Raw genomic sequence first — 23,553 nt, 5'->3', positions numbered from 1 at the left:
TTATGCATGTAGCATACATTTCTGATGCATTTATATACATATATATTTATTTTTTAGTGTTCCTTTTATATTTTTGGATAAATTAATGCATTTATAAGCAACTTCTATGTAGCAGGCACTATATTAAGCAATTTGCAAATATCTCTTTTCCTGCTCTGACCAACCGTATAAAGTAGAACTTACCCTTTATTATCAGAAGAGAAATCTGTGGTGCTGGGGTTAGTTAAGCCTCAGTTGGCTAAGCCTCTGACTCTGACTCTTCATTTTGGCTCAGGTCATGATCTTGAGGCTTGTGAGATTGAGCCCTGTGTCAGATTCTGCACTGACAGTGTGGAGCCTGCTTGGGATTCTCTTTCTCTCCCTCTTTTTCTGTCCCTCCCCGACTTGTGCTCACACTCTCTCTCTGAAAATAAATAAATAAACATTTTTAAGAACACAAAGTACAAAAGAGAAATCTAGGGCTCAAAGAGATGTGGTGCTTGCCCAAGGTCACACAACCAGGAAATGGCAACAACAAAATTTGAACCCCAGACTGTGATTGGTTCATGTGCATGCCTCAGCATAAAGCTAAAAAAGTCCATTATGAGACTGCCTTCAGTGGGGTGGAGGGAGAAGATGTGTTATCAGATCAGAAGGTAGGCTCTGCTTGGGACTGTCAGCCAGGCCTTTGGTTGGCCGTAGGAAGAAGAGCTTGTGCCAGCTAGCTGTTGCTGATTCAATCAAATGCTGCAAAAAGATGGGTGGAGAACGGATGCAACCACACATTCATCACCTGTGCTTAAGGGACTCTTGTTTATTGATTTTTTCACTTCCCTTATGATGAGACATTTAAATATAAACAGCACTTTTTTTCAATAATGATCTGTCCTCCCTCAAAGGACTGTGAATGAGTCTGCATAGTGGGTCTCTGAAGTGACAAGCATATATTCTCTTTTAAAAGTTATAACAATTGTATAAAATAGTATGAGCTTCGTACAGTGGCTGTTACTAAGAACCACATACTTAGTGGCTAAAACAACACAAATTAAGTTCTGTAGGTCAGAAGTGCAACATGCGTGTTGCTGGGCTAAAATCAAGGTGTCAACAGAGATGCATTCTTTTTTAGAAGCTCTAGGGGAGAATCTGTTCCCTTGTCTTTTCTAGTTTTTAGAGATGACGTGCGTTCCTTGGCGTGTGACCCATTCCTCCATCTTCAAAGCCAGCAACATTAGGCCAAATTCTTCTCATGCCGCTATCTCTCTGGCACACTTCCATTGCCACACTGCATCCAACAACAACCAGGAAAGATGCTCCACCTTTAAGAATTCATATGATTAGATTCCTACCCACCCCCCCCCCCCCCCCGATAAGGCAGGATAATCTCTGCATCTCAAGGTCCTTATTCTTAATGACATTTGCAAAGTTTCTTTTGCCACATAGGGTAACATATGCCACAGGTTCTGGGGATTAGAATATGGACATATTGGGGGGGCTATTATTCTGTTTGCCACAATGTAACCCATTCTGCAAATGAGGAAACTAAGACTCAGAGAGGTGAAGTTACTTTTCCACAGTCCCAGATCTAGTTAAGTGACAGATTTGAGGTTCAGACTTGCGTCTTTGTGACTCAAAAGTGCTCACTCTTTCTGGAACAGCAAGCTGCCTCTTATAACCTTTCTGTAGAGGTCATAGAACTGTGTGTCAGTCTTGAAGAGGTGGCAATTTATAGAATGTAATGAATGGATGTCTTTCTAATTGGGAGCAGGGAAGCATCCTTGAATAATGAGAAAACAGAGACCCCTTACTGATCAAAAGGATAATGTTGCATTTTATCTCAGGGGTCTTTTTACGGTTTCCTAGCACAAGTTACACTGGGGGTGAGCACTACCACGTATTAGCTGTCAGACCATGGCACATTTATTAGTCAGCTTGGGCTGCCATAGCAAGATACCACAGACTGGGTGGCTTAAACAGAATTAGTTTTCTCAAAGTTCTGGAGGCTAGAATTCTAAGACCAAGGTATTGTCAGGGTTGATTTTTGTGAGGCCTCTCTTCTTGGCTTATAGATGGCCAACTTCTTGCTCCATCCTCACAGGGCCTTCCTCAGTGTGTGCAGAGAGAGAGTGCTCTGGTGTCTCTTCCTCTTCTTACAAGCACACAAGTCCTGTAAGAATCGGTCTCTACCCATATGCCCCCATTTAACCTTATTACCTCCTTAATGCCCATATTTCCAAATACAGGGGGTTCAACTGATACAGATTTTGAGAGGACACAATTCAGTCATAATGCATTTAAGATAGTCAGTAAGTATTGGCTGAATAAAAGACTGAATTAGTTAATTCATAAATTTATTGAGCAAATATTACATACCAGATATTTATGAGGACTCAACATTTGTTGTTCTTTCAATCCTTAGAAAAATGTATGGTATAAGGCTTATTATCCATACTTCTCTAGGCGTTGATACATTGAGCTGTAATCCAAAGTAGTCTCATAATTTCCTTTCATATTTAAGAATCTGTGATCCTCTTAATTGCCTTCTGTGTCCTGTTCAGGGCCCTGTTTTCCAGACCAAAGATCATGATTTTTAAGAGCCTTGGCTTCTTTTAGACAAGCCTTATAAGTTATTTTCCCTTGATCTTGTATGTAGGTCAGCCTTCCACAGGAGGTATAATAATCCCTGAGTCAGCATTTTCATTGACCTGAGGTCAATAGAGCACATTACCTGGAGTGCATTACCTAAAGAGGTTACGATGGAGGAGGCCTATGTAAGCAGAGAAGTGTGCCACATATACCCCTGCAGAGCACCAGCCTACTCAAGTGCTTGCTTTGCATTGACTCAGACCAACCTATTGAACATCTGTTATATCCCAGGTGCCAGGATTATAGAAATTACTCTACCCTAATGTGTTTCTAATCTAGCCAGATAGACATACAGGTAAATTAGCGAGTGCAATCTAATATGCTATAGAGTGAAGACCTAGGGCTATAAAAGTATAGAATAGGGGCATCTAAACAAGTCTGGAAGGGTTGGGAAAGGCTTCCTGGGAAAGGTGATGCTTGAACTGAGTATACAAGGATGACAAATATGTAGCCAAAGGAAGAAAGTGGAGGGAGGAAGAAAGGGTGATTGAATTATAACTGTCATTCCTGTGTGTGCACAGCAAGAAAGAGGGCAGTATGTATCGAGGTACTTCAAAATGAATGTAACTCTTCATCTGTTAATTCCACTTCTATGAATTTACCCTGAAGTTACTAGACATGCATGTAAAGATTTATGTGTATAGATGTTCTTTTCTGTATGATTTATAATAACAAAAATAGAAATAGCCCAAATGTTTATAGTGAATTGGATAAATGAACCCATATGATAGAATATAATGTAGCTATTAAAAGCCATATTTAATAAGAGGAAAGTGCTCAAGCTGTAGTAAGTAGGGAAAAAGTAGTTTGAAATATGATCTCAATATTGTGTTAAAATTGGATGTAAAGTAGGACAAATGCATATTAGTTATATAAGTTCTGCATGAAAAAATATTGGAATGAAATACATCAAAATGGTCAGTGGATAGTAGAAATATTGATTTAAATTTTTTCTCTTTTTGCTCTTTTAGATTTTCTACAGAATAATTCATTATAACTATAATTTTAATGTAAATTTAACCCCTCAAAACTGTAAAGTGGTGTTATTTGCCACTCACGCGTCCCTTCACATCCTGTCAGTGCTATATATCCCACTCATGCTGGGGCCCCAATCTCTATGTCACCATCTCTACCTGGTTTTGTGCACATGTCTGCAAGAGAGACTAGAAACACAATTTAGAAATGGTACTTCTATTCCAGTGCCCACAGCTTTCTTTTTTCCATGTCCCTTTCCACCTCTTCTCGATCTCTTTTCCCCAGAAGTGTCCCATTCTGCCCACATGACTTTCTTGATCAACCCTACTTTTAGGGAATAAAATAGAGCTTTAAGGATAGCTAAATATCCCTAGATATTATGTAACCTCCATTTTACTGATGGGTGCACCAAGGCCTGAGGGAAATTCAAGAACAGGCCCAAGTTCACCTGATTACTAAGTGCTGGAACATGGATTTGAGTGCAGGAAGTCCCTGTGCACACTACAGACTCCTGAAGAGATGTTGATACGTAACCAGAAGCAGAACCTTTCCCAATAAGGTGTGTATTTTAGTAGAAGACAAAATTTTCAACTGACTTAGACCAGTGCAATGGGACTGAGACAGAGAAGTTAATATTAGGGAGTGCTGGGTCTCCCATTCCGATGAGATTCTCAGGGTCTTCTGTAGACCTGTTGACATGTGGATCTTTATGTTCCTATTTCTTTGAAGCTCACTTCTGGGCAAAACGCCCACGGAATAATAAGAATTAGGCTCCTGCATGTAGCTGAGAGGGTGTGCCTGTAGAAAGGGCACATAGAACTGTGTTCCGTGATTCTGCAATTTCATGAGCCTCCCTGTTATTATTTTTCCTCATGTCATGGAGGGGAAAACCCAATCTGTAAATAATGATATGAAAAAAAAAAAAAGAAGAAAAAAAGCTAGCTTGCAAAAGAGCCTAGCCAGAGCTTTTAGCAGGTTGAGTACCTTGGATGGATCAGTTCCTGTGTGAGCAATCCTGAAGAGGTCCCTCAGTGGGACAAACCCTTTCTATTAAGGTCAGCATGGGCAGCAAAGGCAGAGGCCTAGGCCTGAAGGCAAAGTTAGCACCCAGCTTTGTATAAGCTGGGGTTTCAGGGAGCTCCAGCTTATTGGCATTCACCAACTCTACCGAGTCCAAGGTGACCTTTTATATTTATGCCATGTGTTCTATCCGGTCAGAGTGCATGGTGGTTTATGCAGCCCTCTAAGAGAACTTTTTGGACTGCCTGAAAAGGAAATCAATTGTTAGAGGGCCAGGCTTCTGGCCAGGAGATGTCTTTTCAGCTTTAATGTAGGTAGCCTGAAGCCAAGATAATGGCTGCAGTAATATTAATAATACCCAGTTCAGTTTCACATACATTGATTCAGGGGCAAATGAAGCATTTTAAAGCCTACATTGAGGTGCTTGGCCTATTGTTTTTGTCACAGGAAGGCATTGCTTTATCAGTCATTTTGATTTCCTCTCCATGTTTGCGTTGTACCTTCAGTCAACAGGATGAGTATGACCCTAAAGGCCTGTCCCCACTCCACCCTGTTTCTGATACAAGGCATGAGTCACCCACTACAGAATCAAGATACAAAGGCCATAAGCCCATGCTATCAATTTCCAAAATATGAAACAGAAGGAGCATTCTAATGGATACCTGCAAAATAGTTGCCCCACCTTTTGACTAGAAAAAAGTCATTGGGTTGAGAAAAAAGGAAGGAGACTCAACAATGTAAGACTGATAAACACAGCAGACTCCATTTATCAGAAGGAGCCAGGTGACAGCTAAAATAGCACCCATTTCTCTTTGTCACAATCAGTGAGGATGACCAACCATTGGCTGGATGGTCCCCAATAACCAGGAAATGATTTTCTGGGCTTAAGAACCCCATACAACCACCCCATGCAGACAGCCCTCATTTAATGGCCCAGGATTCTCAGCATCCTTGAATGGACTCTGCACTCCTAGAGGCCATGTCTTAGCATGAGAGGGAAGCTCCTGTCTCATGCTGGTGGGACTAGATAGAACCAGACCTGGAATTCATATGATACCAGAGGCAGAGGTGGAAATCACAGACACAGCACAGTTTTATGTGTGCGTGCGTGTGTGTGTGTGTGTGTGTCTGCGTGCGCGCGCCGTGCGCTCTGTTATCCTCCCTGTCTCAGCAGCGATGAGTAGTTGGAAAGAGTCCCAAGCAGGGCATAGAAACCTCACTTTTGGTACTTATTCAAAAGGACTAGCCTATGCATTGGAGTAAGTCCTTCCAGTTTCCTCTCTGCATTTTGGCTACCTTAAGCAAAAATATCAGGCCAAGTGATTTCCATCAGCTCTGCAGTTAAATCATCTGCTCTCCTTTTTCCTAACATATGCCCTTGGGCAAACTGACCTTCACCTCTATGAACCTCAGTTCCTCATATATGCATTGGGGATTGAAATACTTATTCAGAAAACAAAATAAGACATACATAAGACAGTTGTTGTCAACTCTGGTGCATGTTGGAATCCTCTGCAGAGCTTTAAAAATACTGATACTTTGGTCCCACCTCCAAAAATATAATTTAGTTGGTGTGCAGTACAGCTTCCAGGTGATTCCAATGTGAAGCCAAAACCGAGAACACCTAATATAAAAAGAATAACACATTTTCTGGCCCTCAAATACACATTTGATGTTGGAAATTCTTCGATAATGCCCCCCAGGAAGGTTCCTGATAGTAGAAACTTCAGGCTTGGTGAAGAAATCTACGGCCATTAATGTGGCCACTAAAGTCATGGCAAATGCAGCCAAATGTGTCCACGGCAGAAGGGTTCAGATGCAATACTATGTGTTTAAATCCTGTTTTTAAAAAATAAGTAATACTTGTTCTCAATGTAGAAAACTTGGAAGCCACAGAAAATTATGAAGAATTCCATCACTGAGGGCCAACCACCATTAATAATTTGATGTATCTTCTAGGTTTTCCCCACCATAGCTAAACTGAACAATTAATTTAATCAATAGATATTTACTAGTGCTTATTATGTATCTACAATATACCAGCACTTTTTGGGCTGCTAAACTAATTTATCACAGTGAACAAGACAAACTAGAATATAATTTTGCATTCTACTTTTTTCACTTGACATTTTAGTTCAAGTGTGTTTTACCACCTTATTAAATATTCTTTATAAATCCATAGTTGTTAAGGACTAGATCATAATCCATTTCATGATCATACTACAATATAGCCACTGTTGGACATTTAAATTATTTCTTATAACTGCTCAGATCTTGGAAATAAATTTTAAAGCATTTCATTGGAGAAATTTTAAAATATTATTGCTACATCTTAGCTATCTTTTACCTTTTGAACTAGGGGTAGAACTCAGCCACTTTTCGTGAAGCTTGTTTCCCCTGATATCCACATGGCTCCCTCCCTTGTTGCCTTCAGATCTTCACTCGAGCTTCACCTGTGGAGTAAGGTCTCCCTCTGGGTCTCCCTACCCATATCCTGCTTTATTTAACTCCGTAGAACTTGTGTCATACTGTCTATTTTGCTTTTTGAATTTTGTTTATTATTTGTGTGTGTCTGCCTGAGCATAAACTCCACAAGAGTAGAGATGGTTCTTCAGTTCTGTTCACTACTATATCCCTGGTGCCTAGATAGGGGATTTGCTGTGTGAATCAGAACATTTGTCATAGACCATGCCCAGCAAAGATGGGAAGGATGGAACATATGCTGTTGGAGGTACTGAGAGAAGGCTTGTGTGGCAGAAACCCAGAGAACAATAGAGCCCAGTTTCAGAATAATGGTTGAGAGTAAACTCTCTTCTACATTTGACTGTTCTCTTACCAAACTTGTACTGGGACCTAGCATTAGAAATGCCTTGCTCTGGGAAGCTGAGAGTAAGTTTCCTGCATCAGCATTAGAGCCTTTCTTTCTTCAGAAAAGTTGCCCCTGAGATTGTTTACAGTGATTGGTTCAGCTCAGTATCCATGGATAGAAGTAACTCGCAAGAATTAAATGGCCCTAAGCAGCCACAAAGGCCTGGGCTTAAGATGTCAACTGTTGGTAGGAAGTGTTCAATATCAGCCAAATAGAGACCTTTGTCTTTTTGGCACATGGGTCCCTGGCAAGGGTGCCAGATGCCTGTAGCCTAGGTGAAAGGATGGCGCCTGTTCCCTGTGCCTGAGTCCAGCCTCCTTGGGGAACCCTTTGTTATTTACACGCAGAATGGCAGGCAGATCAATGAAATCATTCTTAATCCCTAAACCTTGTTAAGCCATAACAATGACCCAGCCTAGGACTGAGGCATTTAGTGAAATGTTCTAAAGACAGCAAAAGGGCAGGGAAGGTGACCGGTAGTTATGTTGTGTCTGCCAGAGCCAGGATCTGATTTATTTATTTGTTTATTATTTGCTTATATACTATAACTCAAGATAAAGCACACACAATTTTTTAAAAATCAAATAAGGTAAAGGATTAAGAGTTGAAATTTTCCTTTCCCCACAGCTCTCTGCTCTCCTAGCTTTCCCCACCCAAAGGAAACCACTTTTACAATTTTTTATACAATCTTTTCAGAAATGTGTGCTTGTGTGTGCATGTTTATGCAAATGGAAGTATACTGTATGTTTTATTCACCTTGCTTTTTTTCCTTAATGTAGTGTAACAAATGTACCATAGCAGATGAAATAGATCTTAATTTTTAAGTGTTTTATCATAATCTATTATTTAACTGAACTATAATTCATTTAACCAACTTCCTATGATGGAGTTTAGATGTTTTCAATTTCTGCAGTTATAAAAATTGCTGTAATGAATAACCTTACATATGTTTTTAATAATATTTTTTCCTGATTATGAAAAAAAATACTTATCTGTATAGATAAATAAATACAGATAAACAAAGAAAATAACATTTGTCTAGAGACCACCATCATTAATACTTATTTCCTTTGCCTTTCTTCTTAGTACTTTGTTTTCATGTTAATTTGTACAGTATAATATTCTAGTCTTCACTTAACTTTTACTTGTTGTGAGCATTTTCCCATGTCACTAAACACTCTTCAAAAACAACATTTTGGAACACTACAGACTTTTCCATAATATGGGTATATTTTGATTTATTTAACTATTGTCCTGCTATTGGACATTCTAGTTGTTTTTGTTTGTTTGTTTGTTTGTATATATAGCACTTCAACACACACATTTATTCATAATCTTTGCCTGGGTTTCTACTTCTACTAAGGGAAGGTTACTTGAAGAGGAGAATGAACTTCCCTTTAGACCCTTAGCACACATTTTCAATTTGCTTTCTAGATAATCTGTGTCAATTTACACTGCTATCAAGGTGCCAGTGAATGTCCATCTCACCTACCTCTTGCTAATGTTGTATGGTAGTCACTAGGCCTGCTCGCAAATATTTTCCTTCTCCTCCTTCCAGGCATGTCAAATGGCACTTCCCTGCTGCCTTAAAGTTAGAAGTGACTGTAGCTTGGTTTGGTCACTGAAATGCAAGTGGAATTGACATGTGTCATTTCTAGGTGGAAGTTTATGAGGCGGTGTGAAAATCACTGTTTTTCCCCCTGTCACAGCAACCAGAGACATTCTGGATGGTGAAGGCTCTATCTGCCTCAGTTTCTGAAGGAGGAGATGTGGTGCAAAATTCCCAGCCAACCGTCATTAGATACTTTGCATGAATGAGAAATAAACCTTTGTTTGTTTGTTTTTTTGTTAATATAGTTTATTGACAAATTGGTTCCCATACAACACCCAGTGGTCATCCCAACAAGTGCCCTCCTCAATGCCCATCACCCACTTTCCCCTCTCCCTCACCCCCATCAACACTCAGTCTGTTCTCAGTATCCAAGTGAGTATGGTTTGCCTCCCTCCCTCTCTGTAACTTTTTTTTCCTCCATTCCTCTCCCCTATGGTCTTCTGTTAAGTTTCTCAAGATCCACCTATGAGTGAAAACATATGGTATCTGTCTTTCTCTGACTGATATCACTTAGCATAATATGTTCCTAAACCTTTGTTTTTAAAAGGCACTAAAACTTAGGTTTTTTTTTTTTTTTTAAATGGGGTTCATCATGAGAATTAAGCCTTCATGTCCTAAGGATCTGTTGTATATGATGAATTATCTTTTCTCCTATTTATCTAAATGGTACTAGTTATGCATTTTCCACAAACCTTGTATATGCCTCTATAAATAGAACAATTAAATTCCTTCAGTTAATATCTTTAAATGTACATCTTTTTCCTGCCAGGACCTCAACAGTTATAACAATTAACATTTACTGTGCTCTCACTATGTACCAGGTGTGGGTGCTACACACCTCTTATTTATTGCTCAATGCAATGTTTCTATGATTTTATTCCTGTTTTACATAGAGTGAGATTAAAATTTAGGAGCTTAACTAATCTGCTTTTAAAAAGTAACCTTATTACACGTTAGTGGTCAATGGTGAAGCTAGTTTGCAACCATATCTTTGGTTGGTTTAAATCCTATCTGACTCCAGGATTTATAGTTGATTAACTCTGCTTCTCCATTCCCAACCGTCTCCACTGGACATCAAGAGCAGGAATCATAAGTAGATCTTTTTCAGATAGGACCTAGCCATCAGATAAATTTAGTTTTATTTTTTCTGGGTTTTAAAAATTGGAAATTCTCATAGAAATCTCTGTTTCTGGCTTCTACTGATAAACCAGGTCTGAAAGCAATGAACCTGAATTGTGTGGAAACAATTGTCTGGATCCAAATAGCAGCTTCCTCCTTTAGACGGAGTATGAGATCTGCTGTCTCTAGAGTCCCCACCACTCTCTTTAATCTTATAACTAAATCACTGTGTTCATGGCTGCTACCCATTCAGCCTCTAGAGTCATTGGGTTTGTGAATCCTGACCTTGAATCTCATTATGATATTATGCAAAGAATGCCTCACTAGAAAGTATGCTCCCGAAGGCAGGAATTGTCTGTTTTCCAACTGTATCTCCAGGACTTGGAATAGTGCCTAGACGATTCTAGACTTGCAATAAATATTTGTGAATGAATGAATGGTGTCTTTGTGTGGACCAGGTGTTTTGAGGGTGGAGCTGCAATCCAGTAGGAGGCCGTCAGTAGCAGTAGTCAAGAAAATTCCTCTGATTAAGAAATATGTGCAGAGCCATCTCATATTAAATCTCTTTCTTTGTCTGACTTCATACCATGGAGGTTCCAGCTCTTCTGCCGGCTGAACTTGAGTTTGGACGCAGATGCGCTAAATGTTACAGACTCCACTTCCCTTACCTTCCCTTTTCTGCCCACTGGACTATTCTACTCTGTCATCCTGAGGCCCCTGCAAGTATAAATTGTAACATGTCTGAATTACAGACAATTTTCATTATCTTTCAAGAGCTCTTTTCCCCCATCCTCCTATGTGAGATTCTACCATCCAAGAAAACTGCTTTGCGTTCAGAACTCAAGATGCATTGGGTGGGTTCTTGCAAAGAAAGGATATTTGAACCTAGATGAAAAGTGTTAAGAATAACTAGGCTTGAAATCACTGGGCTGCTGCATTAGTGGAGATAGGACTTTTTTGGATCCAGAGGCAGGGACAGAGGAGATCTTTGGAGACTTTCTCTTCCTCTACTTAGATCCACGCGGAGCCCAGAAGAAGTGAATTTCATCCTCCTGGCTCTATTATGACTCCATCAGAGGGGATTCAGGCACACTGGGACAGTGGATCCTCTATGTCGCCTCTATAGTGTGACCCACACAAAGCATTTACCTTGACTTGAAGTGGCAGCACTCATTCCTCAGCATGCGCTTGTGGAAATAAGTTTTCTCTGCATGTGCTGGCAGAAGTAAGTTTTGCTGCAATATAGTAGCAACTTTCTGTCAATAATGCCGAGCCTTGCTTGGGAAGAAGTGAACCGCAGTCACTGGAGCTTCTCAGGGGAATAGCAACCCTCCATAAGCATGTGCTATATGCTTGACAGAGAGCTAGCTGCATATCTGTTATCTCTTTCAATCCTTATCCTATTTCATAAATAGAGAAGCAGAGGCTCAGAGAGTTTCAATGACTTGCCCAATGTCACATAAACAGTAAGTAGAAGAGTGTCAGAATTTAATCCCAGAACTCCAAAAATGCTTGCTCTTGGTGTCTGTATTTGCCATAGAGAAGAAGAAAGGGCCATCTCGGAAGAGATGCAATTTGCATGTGTAAGACAAATATATGAAAGGATGGGATATTGAAGCAAGTGGGGAGACTAGATTGCAAATTGCACCAAGGGTACCTGTCATGGGGAGAGGGGCCAGATTTCTTTTTTAAACAACTTTTATAATACTTTTAGAAATATGAGAACCGAATACATAAGCTGTTCTTCTTGGGTATTACAGTAAAAGAAGCTGAAAGATTTTTAAGATCCAGACAGTGAATAAGGAGCCCATGTTCACTTAACATTTTCACCACTTAATCCTTAAATCTTCCCTCACCCGCCCACACTCTTGCAGCTAGGGCCAAAGAGGCCTTGGCTTCTCTTACCCAGAAACTGGAGCTGCTTCTGTGGTGAGCCACAGCTCCCTGGGGCCTGGCCTCTGATCAGGGTTAGTGACGTCATCTTCAGCAGGAGTTTCAGATGGAGAAGTCCCCAAGGACCTTACAATCAATATGTCTCCTGCCCCCGTTGCCTTCCCAGACAGAAAATATGTTCATTCCATAAGTTTTATATGTTGTTGTAATATCTCAGCTTGCCACCAAGCTTGACATCCCTTCTTACTCTCAGCTACACCCTAGCCCCACCCTATTTCATTACAGCCGAGCTCAAGTATGGTGAACTTCAGAGCATTTCAGCAATAGAAATGCCTGAAGTTGGAACATATTCCCTTTGTCCTGTGTGGCTTCTTCAGTGACCAGGGAGGGGAGATGGGGCTCCAGAGTACATCCTCCCTCCTCACCTCTTTTTAAGGACGGCAGATGCTCTTTTATCTGTTTTAGATTTTGAGCTTCTGCATATAATTAGTTTTGAACTGAGACTGAAAGAATTCAAAACCTACCTCCTTACAGAACATCTCTGTAGAGGTGGTAGGGGTTCTTGGGAAGCTGTCTGATTCTACCATATTTCTCAATCTTCCTTTCCCTCCTGTTTTTCCTTTTCTGGACAAAGCTGTATGGGACCCATCTGGCAGGGCAAATGGGAGCCATAATGTGAGCTCATGGAAGGAGCATGAATAACTGTCACTTCCTGGCCCCACTTGCATTACTGAAAAGGTGGATGGAGGAGAATTATCATGCATCTCATTAAATCAATATTTTATTTCCTCCCTGCCCCCAGCTACTTTCCCAGCTTTGATCTTTTTGCATCTAGAGCAAAGCTGGACAGGTGACTTTCACAATGCAAATTAGGATCACTGGGCTCTCTGCCCAGTCTTTGATCTCCTACCTAAGGAGAAGGCTGGTAGGGAATGTCATGTGCCCTGGTCCTTTCTCACCCACTATAACCTTGGGTTAAGGTGGAGCCTGTGGAAGGACTTTCCTTTCATCATGTAGAAGACTAATGTGGCTCATAGCAGCAGTCATTAAACTATCTGAGTTATGATAATTTACACCATATGAGGCACTGGAGGGGCTAGAGAGGAAAGGGCATCTTGTTGAAAAGATTTTATCTATTTACTTATTTTTACTCAAATACAGGTTAAGAAGCTGAGTTTAGAGCAAGCCAAGGGCATTGGGAAATAATAGATTTCCCCACCTGTCTTATATTGAGGGTTGCTTTATTGAGTCTGATAAAAGCTATATACCCTCCCCCTTTTCCCAAATGTTTGTACTTCCGATGGTCCATTTTATACTATCTGCCTTGGTGCTTAGCCATGAGTCTGGGGTAGAAGAAGGGCAGGACATAGAGGGAGTGGGAAGTCTGCAACCACCTTTCCCTAAGGGAAGTGCATGTTGATCGAGAAAGGGAGATAAAAGCAACTCCTAACCTTTTCAGCTCTGGGGCTTGTGGGGAGAAGCAGAGAGATGGAGGAGAGTGAAGGAGAGAGGTACGAATGTTGCCAACTCTTGATAACTGGGAATTTGGTGATGAATGCTTGGGAGGTGGGGGATTTGATACCATCCTACTTCCCATTTCAGACTCTGAGTGCATCTACTTGCCTTCATTGACTTAATTTAGGTTCATGAACAAAAACTCCTACATTGTGTTTATATTTCTAATTACATTACAGAGTTGTGAAGACCCTATTATTTCAAGTATTTATCCATGGACTAGCTTCTGGAAACCCCTGTCCTCCACTATTACCAGGTATTTACTTCAGTCTCTTTCTAGTTGTGGTTTGTTTGATTGATTGATTAGATTTTTAAAGAAAAGAGATCTTAAGCTTCTTCAAGTAAGTGGTATTTTGAAGATAGATGTGGCTCTGCTAAGGGCTAGAAGTCTTGGACACCACAGAAGTCCTGGGAACTGACACTTCTCTTGGAAACTACTTCTCTGTGTCCATCTTCATCCTTTTCTGTGGAACTGCTCTGGTTATCTATTGCTGCCCAATCCACTCTGAAACTTAGTGACTTAAAATAACAATAATCATTATCTTTCCTGGTTCTGTGAGCTGACTACACTCTACAGTTCTGACCTGAGTTATTTTGTGGTTGCAGTCAGATGGCAGCTGGAAATAGAGTGATCTAAAGGCTCAACTGGGCTAGACTTCCAAAATGTCTCTCTCACATGGTCTGCACTTGATTCTGGCTGCTGCTGCTGGCAGTTCAGCTGAGGCTATTGACTGGAAGAACTACATGTGGCCTCCCTATGTGGCTTGGATTTCTCTTTGCATGGCATCTGGGTTTTCTAAGAGACACCATCCCAAGACCCAGCATTCCAAGAGATGTAGGTGAAAGCTTCAAGGCTTCTTGTGGTCTATCCTTGGAAACCATGTTCTATCACTTTCACCATGTGTGACAGGTTGCAGGGTCATGCCAAATTCAAGGGGAAAAAGACTACAACAGAACATGAATATCAAGTTGGTATTGGGGTTGACTGGGAAGGCCATTTTTGAAGACCAGTTACCATAGGACCATTTATTTGCTTACCCATAGTTTCTGCTCCCTCATAACTTTGGTTTGCATGTAATCCCTCCCAACTGCTGCTCTGCTTTTCTAGACTTTTTTCAAGACATTCTTTCAAGTTCCTATCCCCGCTCTCACTGGTTTAATCACCTAGTTCACAAATTCCAAATTTTTTTATAATGGTTTTGTATTGTGCTTTATTGGTCCCAACACATTTTTGTATATATGTTTTTTATTATTAAAGTATAGTTGACATACAATGTTATGTAAGTTTCAGGTGTACAACATAGTGATTTGACAATTCCAAACATTACTCAGTGTTTACTGCAATAAGTGTAGTCACCATCTGTCACCATACAACATTATTATAGTATTATTGATTATATTCCCTAGGCTATACATTTCATTCCCATGACTTATTTATTTTGTAATTGGAAGTTTGTACCTCTTAATCCCTTTCACCTATTTCTCCCATCCCACTACATCCCATATCCCACACATACATTTATCACATCTTTTATATCAATTCATCTGTTAGTGGACACTTAGGTTCCTTCCATACCTTGGCTAATATAAATACGCTGCAGTGGGGTGCCCAGGTTTTGCTCAGTTGGTTGAGCATCCAACTTTGGCTGAGGTCATGATCTCATGGTTCATGGGTTTGAGCCCCACGTTGGGCTCTGTGCTGACAGCTTGGAGCCTGGAGCTTGCTTCAGATTCTGTGTCTCCCTATGTTGTTTCTTCTTCTTCTTCTTCTTCTTCTTCTTCTTCTTCTTCTTCTTCTTCTTCTTCTTCTTCTTCTTTTCTCTCTCTCAAAAATAAACATTAAATAATGCTGCTGTAAACATAAGTTTGCATATATCTTTTTGAATTTTTTTTCATTTTCTTTGTGTAAATACGCAGTAGTAGAGTTACTGAATCATATGGTATTTCTATTTTTAGTTTTTTGAGGACCCTCTATACTGTTTTCCACAGTAATTTTACAAATTTACGTTCTCACCAACAGTGCATGAGGTTTTCCTTTTCTCCATATCCTCACCAACACTTGTTATTTCTTGTCTTTTTGATTCTAGCCACTGTGACTGGTGTGGGGTGTTATCTCATTGTTGTTTTTATTTTCATTTCCCTGATGATTTGTGATATTGACAAATTCCAAGTTCTTGATGGAGCACTCTGTCCGAAGTTTCTCTGGACAGCCTATGGATTTCTTGTTTAATTCCTGTCCTATCAGTTGTAGCCAGCTTTGTGTGGGGCCCAGTGGTGTTAACATAGCAACCCGGGTTTGCCTTCTCATTAGGGTTATGGGTAGGACAATCACTCTAGAAGATACATCTCATACAAATTGTTTTTGCTTTTCGCTTGCTCATAGGATTTGATAATTAGCTTTTAATAACTCTAAAGGGACCAAGAGTCCAGAGAGCCTCTGTCTTATGTCTGACATACAGTTTGCAGCTCTTGAATTCTGCCATATAAATCTATTATGATGGCCTCTATAAATCATAGCATTTAACTTTGGCCTTTGTTGTGTCTTAGTTCTTGAGTAGAAGATGTGGTCATGAATTCTAGACCCCTCCTTTTACAGATGAGGAAATAGTGACTTCAGAAGCATATTGATTACAAATTCCCTAAGTACATAAAGGCAGAGACAGATCAAACTCATTTCCCAAAACTCCAAATCTAGCATTCCCAGTGTACCCTGATGCCTCCCTGGGAGGAACAAGCAACTAAGGGACCAGCAAAAGTAAATACACAGAGCAAAAATGATAGCAGGTGGGCCTATGTTTATGCCACCTAACCCCATTCAGACAGAAAATACTACTCACTTTCCTCACAACCAGGTTTCTACTCTGTGGTTGGACCCTCACTCTTAAGTTGGTATGCAAGTTTTGCTTAGCTCAATTCTCTACCCATCCTGGTGACCAGCATTGGCTCTGAATCTCCCATATTTACCCATGCTTCTCAAAGAGAAAGAAGTCAGCATCTTGGCACATCTCTTTAAAGCCATTTTCACGTGCTGCTGTAGGCTCTCTGGGGATTTCAATAATATTCTGGGCTCAGTGACTTCAGCCTATATAAACTCATGGAGTATTTACTTATATGGGATTTTTCAACCCCACTTTCCACTCTGGGCTGAAGAATTAGGCAAAATGCCTTGAATTTATCCTGGGAATCATAAAATGGATTCTGCAGAGCGGTATTGGTTAAAAAATAGTTCTCCATATGGAACATAGAAGAGTGCTGGAGAACAACCTTCCTTGAAGATTTTAAGATAAAAACAACAATGTTTATGGTTTAGGAATGAATTGGGTGACAGGAGGAGCAAGATTTGTCAAGGTTCTTTCCAGGTACAGCTCTTAGGAAATAGTGTTTTTCTTAAATATAGTTAGAAGAAGATACTACAGTTCCCAATTTGATATATTTTTAAGTCCTTGAGGCAGAGCTGTGGCTTTAGAGTCAATCAGCTTTAAGGTCTACTTGGACAAAATTGTGAATTCAACTGATCTACTATTTTACCATTCCTTTAGGCATGTTTTCACTCCCATCATGGAAATCCTTTTCTCCCCCTTCCAGAGGAATTCCATTCCTTTAATCTATTATCAAAAACTGCTAAATTTCAAGCATAACCTAGTGTATATTGAGTGATGATCATCATCTAATATATTAACTAATTTAAGAGAGGGACTTCTCTGGTATTTCTAAAACTATGAAGGCAGAAAGACTCTTCCACTTTGTTGATGTGTTGACGCTGGACCTCTCTGCCTGGTATGGTATCATGGAAATAGCCAGACAGACCTTGAGTGAATTTGAACAGTTATCAGTTCTTAAGCCTCACTTTTCTCCTTTGTAAAACAATAGCTATTAGGGTGAACTCTGTGAAATTGTCAGTTTAGTGTCTCAACCTGATATTTCTCATGGTTGTCATGAGTTTTAAATGAGATAATGTCTGGCAAGTGTGTAGCACATGGCTGGTCACATGTCAGATGCTCCTCCGGTGTTAGTTCATTCCCCTTGCTTATTCAGTCTGTTCCAAAGCCATGACAATGGTATTACTCTTTCTTTCTAAAAATGAAAAACAGGTCCCACCACTTCTCTATGTAAAGTCCTTTTATCTTTCACTTCTGTTTGTGGTTCACATGTTGAAACTTTGCTCATCTAAATAACAGAGAGCTACTGAAGTGGTAGGATTTCCTTATATCCAGAATTTTCTTATAAAAACTGATAATGGCCTCTTCCCCTCCCTTTCCCTTGCTTTCCCCCCTCTCTTGAAAATATGCTTTGACCCAGAAACTGGTTATTTACAATAGGTATGCTCCAGAAATCCCTTGTAATGAACCATACAAATCTATTTGTCCTGCTGCTACTATAATTGCCTATATCTTATTATAACTTAATATGTAACAGATTTTTTTGGTGAGGCCAGAAGCAACTGAGCATTCACTGAAAATGCAGACGCTGAAGGTTGTTGAGGAGCCAGTGAACCCACTAATTGGATAAAGGGGGGATGGTGTGGAAATTTAATTAAACTGGCATTTGCTCTAGCTGCTGAAAATATTAATCAGAAAATGAATTTCACAAAAAAAGTAAAAGGTGGGGGTGGGGAGCAAAATGAAAAATGCCATAGGTGCCAGGCTTCCTAGCATTGATGAGAAAGTGATTCTTTTTTTCCACGAGGCGTGGGTCATCTGTCCAGTGAGCTCTGCCTACAGCTTATTTGGGCAGAGATCACAAAGAAAGGCGCTTGGAAAGCTGTGAGTTGGGAGGAGGAGTGTGAGATTCTTGATTTGGGGACCAGATGCATCTCTTGGCAATCCTTGATACAAACATAAAGATAAAATATGTGTCTGGAAAAAAAAGAAAAGAAAAAGAAAGAAGAAAAAAGACAATTTCCCCTTTTCTTCTAAAGAAACACTCCTCCCAACATGAGATGAGCTGAACATCTGCATCCATTCAAGCAATAATGCTTAAACAATTGTCAAATTTGAGAGGGGTGGATGAGGATTTTGAACAAGGCATTTAAATACATTCCATAACCCAGGAGCCATTGGGAAGACATTGCCCTCCCTAGGCTTGCAAACAAGAGTGGTGGAGGGCAAACACAGATGGGGACTCTTGTGTTTGGTTTGAGCTGCTCTCATAGGTTTGTTTAAGTGCTGTGAGTGGCCTGGACAGTTGTTCCCCTAGAGACACTTGCCCCATCTCCACTGGGGACAGCTGGGCCCTACAGGAAATTCTGGGTTAGCTAGAGAAGCAGAGGAAGATAATTCTTCACTCAGAAGGCCAAAGACCCCAGAGCTTTCTCCTCAGACTTGGCCATTTGGACTTCAGCTTCTAGAAGAGACTTTGTGGGCAATGGATGCTTCAGCTCAAGATTTAACCTTGCTCCAAGAAAACCTATTATATGAAAATGAGAATGTACAAAAGCACAATGTTCTTGCTACTTTGTCATAGTTGCTTTAAACATTTTTTTTATCAATTGGGAAAACTATGATGACCAATGCTGATCTGGGACAGAATGTGTGGCCATACTTTTACATAAATTTTTGACTATTCTTGTGAGTGGCAAAGGCCCTGAGAACCACAGCCCTCAAATGAGCAACTGCTGAATGGGGCGTATTTTTCTATAGCCTCTGATGTGCAGATCCTCTGTCACCTCCCCTGCCCTTTCTTTGGCCATGTAGCAAGACAGCAGAGCCAAAAACAAGGAGGAGAGGAGATATTTTTCCTTGGCTTCTTTCACTTTACCCACAATAGGCTCTGTATTAGTTTTCCTAGGGCTGCTGTAACAAAATACCACAAACTGGGTAGTTTAAAATAACAGAAATTTATTGTCTCACAGTTCTGGAGGCCAAAAGTCCAAAATTAAGGTGTTGACAGGGCCAACCTCCCTCTGAAGCTCCTGAGGGGGTAATCCTTCCTTGCCTCTTCCTAGCCTCTGCTGGTTCCTGGCAATCCTTGGCATTTCTTGGTTTGCCTCCATCTCCACATGGCCATCTTCCTTCTGTGTGTGTCTCTGTATCTGTGATGCTCTCCTTCTTCTCATAAAGATACCAATCCCTGGACTAGGGCCCACTGTAAGCCATTATGACCTCATCATAACTTGATTGCATCTACAGAACTATTTCAAAAAAAAAATCATATTCTCAGGTTCTAGGAGTTGAGACTTCAGCATATTTCTTTGGGTGATACAATTCAATCTACCACAGTCTTTACTGAAAGAAATGGTATTAGTTATATTGTTTCCATTTGTGTGCACATGCTTAAGTCAACCTGGATTTTAAATAAAGTCCATGATAAATTTTTTAAAAAATGAATGTTTGAACTTTAATTTGTGTTCTCCTGGTGAATGTACATTCCTAACTTGACCAAACTTGTACCAAAAATAACATGCAAAATAACACCACAAATTTAGAACATATCCTGCAATTCTTCAATATTTAAAAGGTGTTTAAAGAATCATTGTATTGTACTATATACTCCAATCTAATATAACACTGTATGTTAATTATACTTGAATAAAAAAACAAAATAAAAAATAAATACATAAATAAAATTTGATGTAAAAAAATCTATTTTAAAATCAGTACATCACTGCCAACTGTTGTTAATTCTTTGCTAGTTTATGGCCTTTTTGCATTTTGGTGTTCAAATGTCCCTCCTGTAATAAGTAATGGTGATTCTAAATGGTATTCATTTAAAAACTTTTTATAATGTCATTACTTGGTAAACTAAAGTGTTGACAGTCTTGTCAATTCCTAAAATACTTTGGGCCATTTTGTCTTAAATTTATATTTATTAACTTTTTAAATTTTGTATAATTTTTTTTAATTCCAGTATAATTTATATACAGTATTATATTATTTTCAGGTGTACAATATCAACAATTCTGTACATTTCTCAGTGCTCATCATATTAAATGTACTCAATCTCCTTCATTTATTTCACCCATCCTCCACCCACCTCTTCTCTAGGCAACCACCAGTTTGTTTTCTACATGTAAGGGTCTGTTTTTTTTTTACTTGTATCTTTTTTTCTTTGCTTGTTTTGTTCCTTAAATCCCACATATGAGTGAAATCATATGATATTTTTCTTTATCTGACTGACCTATTTCACTTAGCATTATACATTCTAGATCCATCCCTTTTGTTGCAAATGGCAAGATACAATTCTTTTTTATGGCTGAATAATATTCCATTACATATATACCACATCTTCCTTATCCATTCATATATTGACAGACCTTTGGGTTGCTTCCATATCTTAGCTATTGTAATGCTGCTCTAAATACAGGGATGAATATATATTTTCAAACTAATGCTTTTGTTTTCTTTGGGGGAAATACTTAGTAGTGGAGTAGTAGAGTCATATGGTAATTCTGTTTTTAACTTTGGTCCATTTTACAACCCAGTAAAATCCCAAAGTATGGGAATCACTGTAATAGGAGATTCATATTTTCATTTTTATGTTTAAATTGTTCTTTATTAAAGTAATCTCTTAAATAGAGGCCATCACTAGTTCCTTAAAGCTTGGATTTTTGTTGTTGTTGTTGTTGTTGTTGTTGTGTTGTTGTCATCCAAAAATTGTCTAGGGATAGGATGGGGTGGGAATTTAGAGATAAACCCAAGACTGGCATATTGAATCAGAAATTGAGGATTGTTAAAATGTAGTTGACAATACATATGGAAAGTTAATTCTGGTTTACAAAAATTCTGCATATTCCTGGCTTTTCAGAGACTCATCTTCTGTATCAAATGTACTGTGTCATTTTAAAATTGTGATGCTGATGCCTAAATGTGTGGCAATGATTCAGTATGTCTATAAAAACTAAAATGCCACAAGCCTCCATGTAAGTGGTCTGAACATCTCTTACAATTAGTCATGAGATTGGAAGGCCCAGCATGGTTATAGTCTTGAATGGTCCAACAAATAAGTAGGTCACAGGTAGGATAGCTGAACTAATCATATAAAATAGGTCTATAGATTTTTTTAATGTGAAAACTAATTCAGATGTACACACTTCAGCAGGAACAGCTTCTCATCATGAGAAGGAGGTTAGGCAAACATTAGACCTGATTATTAGACAAGATTGACTCTGGATATCATCACTTAACCTTATCAGAGATCTTTAGAGCTCTCAAGAGAGGTTGATTAATTATTGACAGGCAGGATATGAAGAAATCCTGCTGATTGTGGTTACCTAGTGACAGAAATAAAAGCTAAGGAATGACTTAACAAAGTCTGTCATATGACCTAAAGAAATAAAATGGATTCCAACTGTAATGAGGGTGGGGGAGAGATAGGACAACTGGAAGAACTTCCTACCAGGACCTTGAGGAGTTTTCAAGTTTAATTGTGGTGTTATTTTCCCAGACATCTTTTAGGTTTAAATGAAGTGACACATCTGGGATGGGTAGACATTTTCTCCTATGTGGGCAGGGGAGTATCTCTGAGCTGTATACCACTGTAATGATAGGGCTGGGAATTCTTTTTTCTGTCTTTTTCCATGGTCTCTATTATGTGTTCCTGTGAATACAGGAAATTATGACTTGGCTGTCTCCATCAGGGTTCTCTCTCAAGCTATGTTCATTGACTGAGTAAGTGCATTTAATGTGTAGACACATCATACCTCACCTATACACAACCCAGGGTCAGTTTTAACTTCAGTGAATGATCTTTTCAAGATTAGGTCATTCATAAATGGCATAGGTTTGTTTGGGACAGCCTAAATTGAGAAAAGTCCTTTGTATAGGGAAGTTGATTTTCTGTCCTTTCCCTCCACAATTCTGCCTAAGTCTGGAAGGGAGAAAACTGCATCCTTCTTCCCATCTCCACTTATATATTCTATCCTTCCCAAAGAAGTGCTAGTAATTCCATTGATAGAATAAACAGCATTCACTGGGCCACCTGATGCTAGTGGGTGAGTTAGCAACATCAGGCCCCAGGTATAGTCTTCCTTCTCTTTCTGCCTCCTTATGCTACTCACAGAGGCCTTGCTCTTTTTGGACAGGCTGGTCATCCCTGGCCATACAGATTGTGGTGTTAATAAATTAGGAATCTTCTCTGCAGACCTAGCTGTATCTATTAAAGGAGTAAGTAGACAAAGCCACATTTTCTAGCATCATCCACCAGCTATGTCCCAAATTGTGGGAAAGAAAAGGAATGGAAGGTAAGAAGGAAGTGACTTGGTGGTACTTTTCTACATTTCACCCACAAGTTTGCAGTTAGTTTCTTTGTAAATAAACCTTATTAAATGAGTGTGCCCCTGGGGTCCTAATTGATGGAATAACCCTTGTATAAATGTCAGTGTTAGAAGATTGATTTTTGTATATTATATCACTAATTACTTTTCAAAGGAGATCTATCTTCAAATTTGACTTTTCTTACATTAGTAGCTTCATAATTCCTCACCTTTCTCTAACTATTACCTTTGGATTACTGAATGGTAGACGTGCTATGTTGTTTTAGAGAAGTCAGTTTTCAGTGCCCCACCCCCTGACACACGACTTTGGAACCTCTTGGGGAAACAGATATAGAAGGCAGAGAGGAATCAAGATTTTACTTTTATTGCCTATTGAGAATAGACTTCTCCCTGGGCGCGGTGGCACATGCCTGTAGTCCCAGCTACTTGGGAGGCTGCGGCAGAAGGATAGCTTGAGCCCAGGAGTTCTGCGCTGCAGTGCGCTATGCCAATCGGGTGTCCACAGTAAGCTTGGCATCAATATGATGACCTCCCCGGAGAATGGACTTCTCCCTTTCCACCTGAAATTAATTATATGCCCACCCATATGTATGGAGGAGAAGCCCTGCTCAGGTGAGTTTACATTCCATGGGACTGTAGGAAAGCAAGGAACACTCATGTTCTGTGGGCAGGTCCCAGGGAGCCAAACCAGAAAGGGATGAGCCTCTGCAAGTTTTG

The sequence above is a fragment of the Panthera pardus genome, unplaced genomic scaffold (genome assembly GCF_024362965.1).
Source record: "Panthera pardus isolate Hobbes unplaced genomic scaffold, ASM2436296v1 HiC_scaffold_2, whole genome shotgun sequence".
NCBI classification, from domain to species: domain Eukaryota; kingdom Metazoa; phylum Chordata; class Mammalia; order Carnivora; family Felidae; genus Panthera; species Panthera pardus.
Note: the sequence above shows the minus strand (reverse complement) of the source record.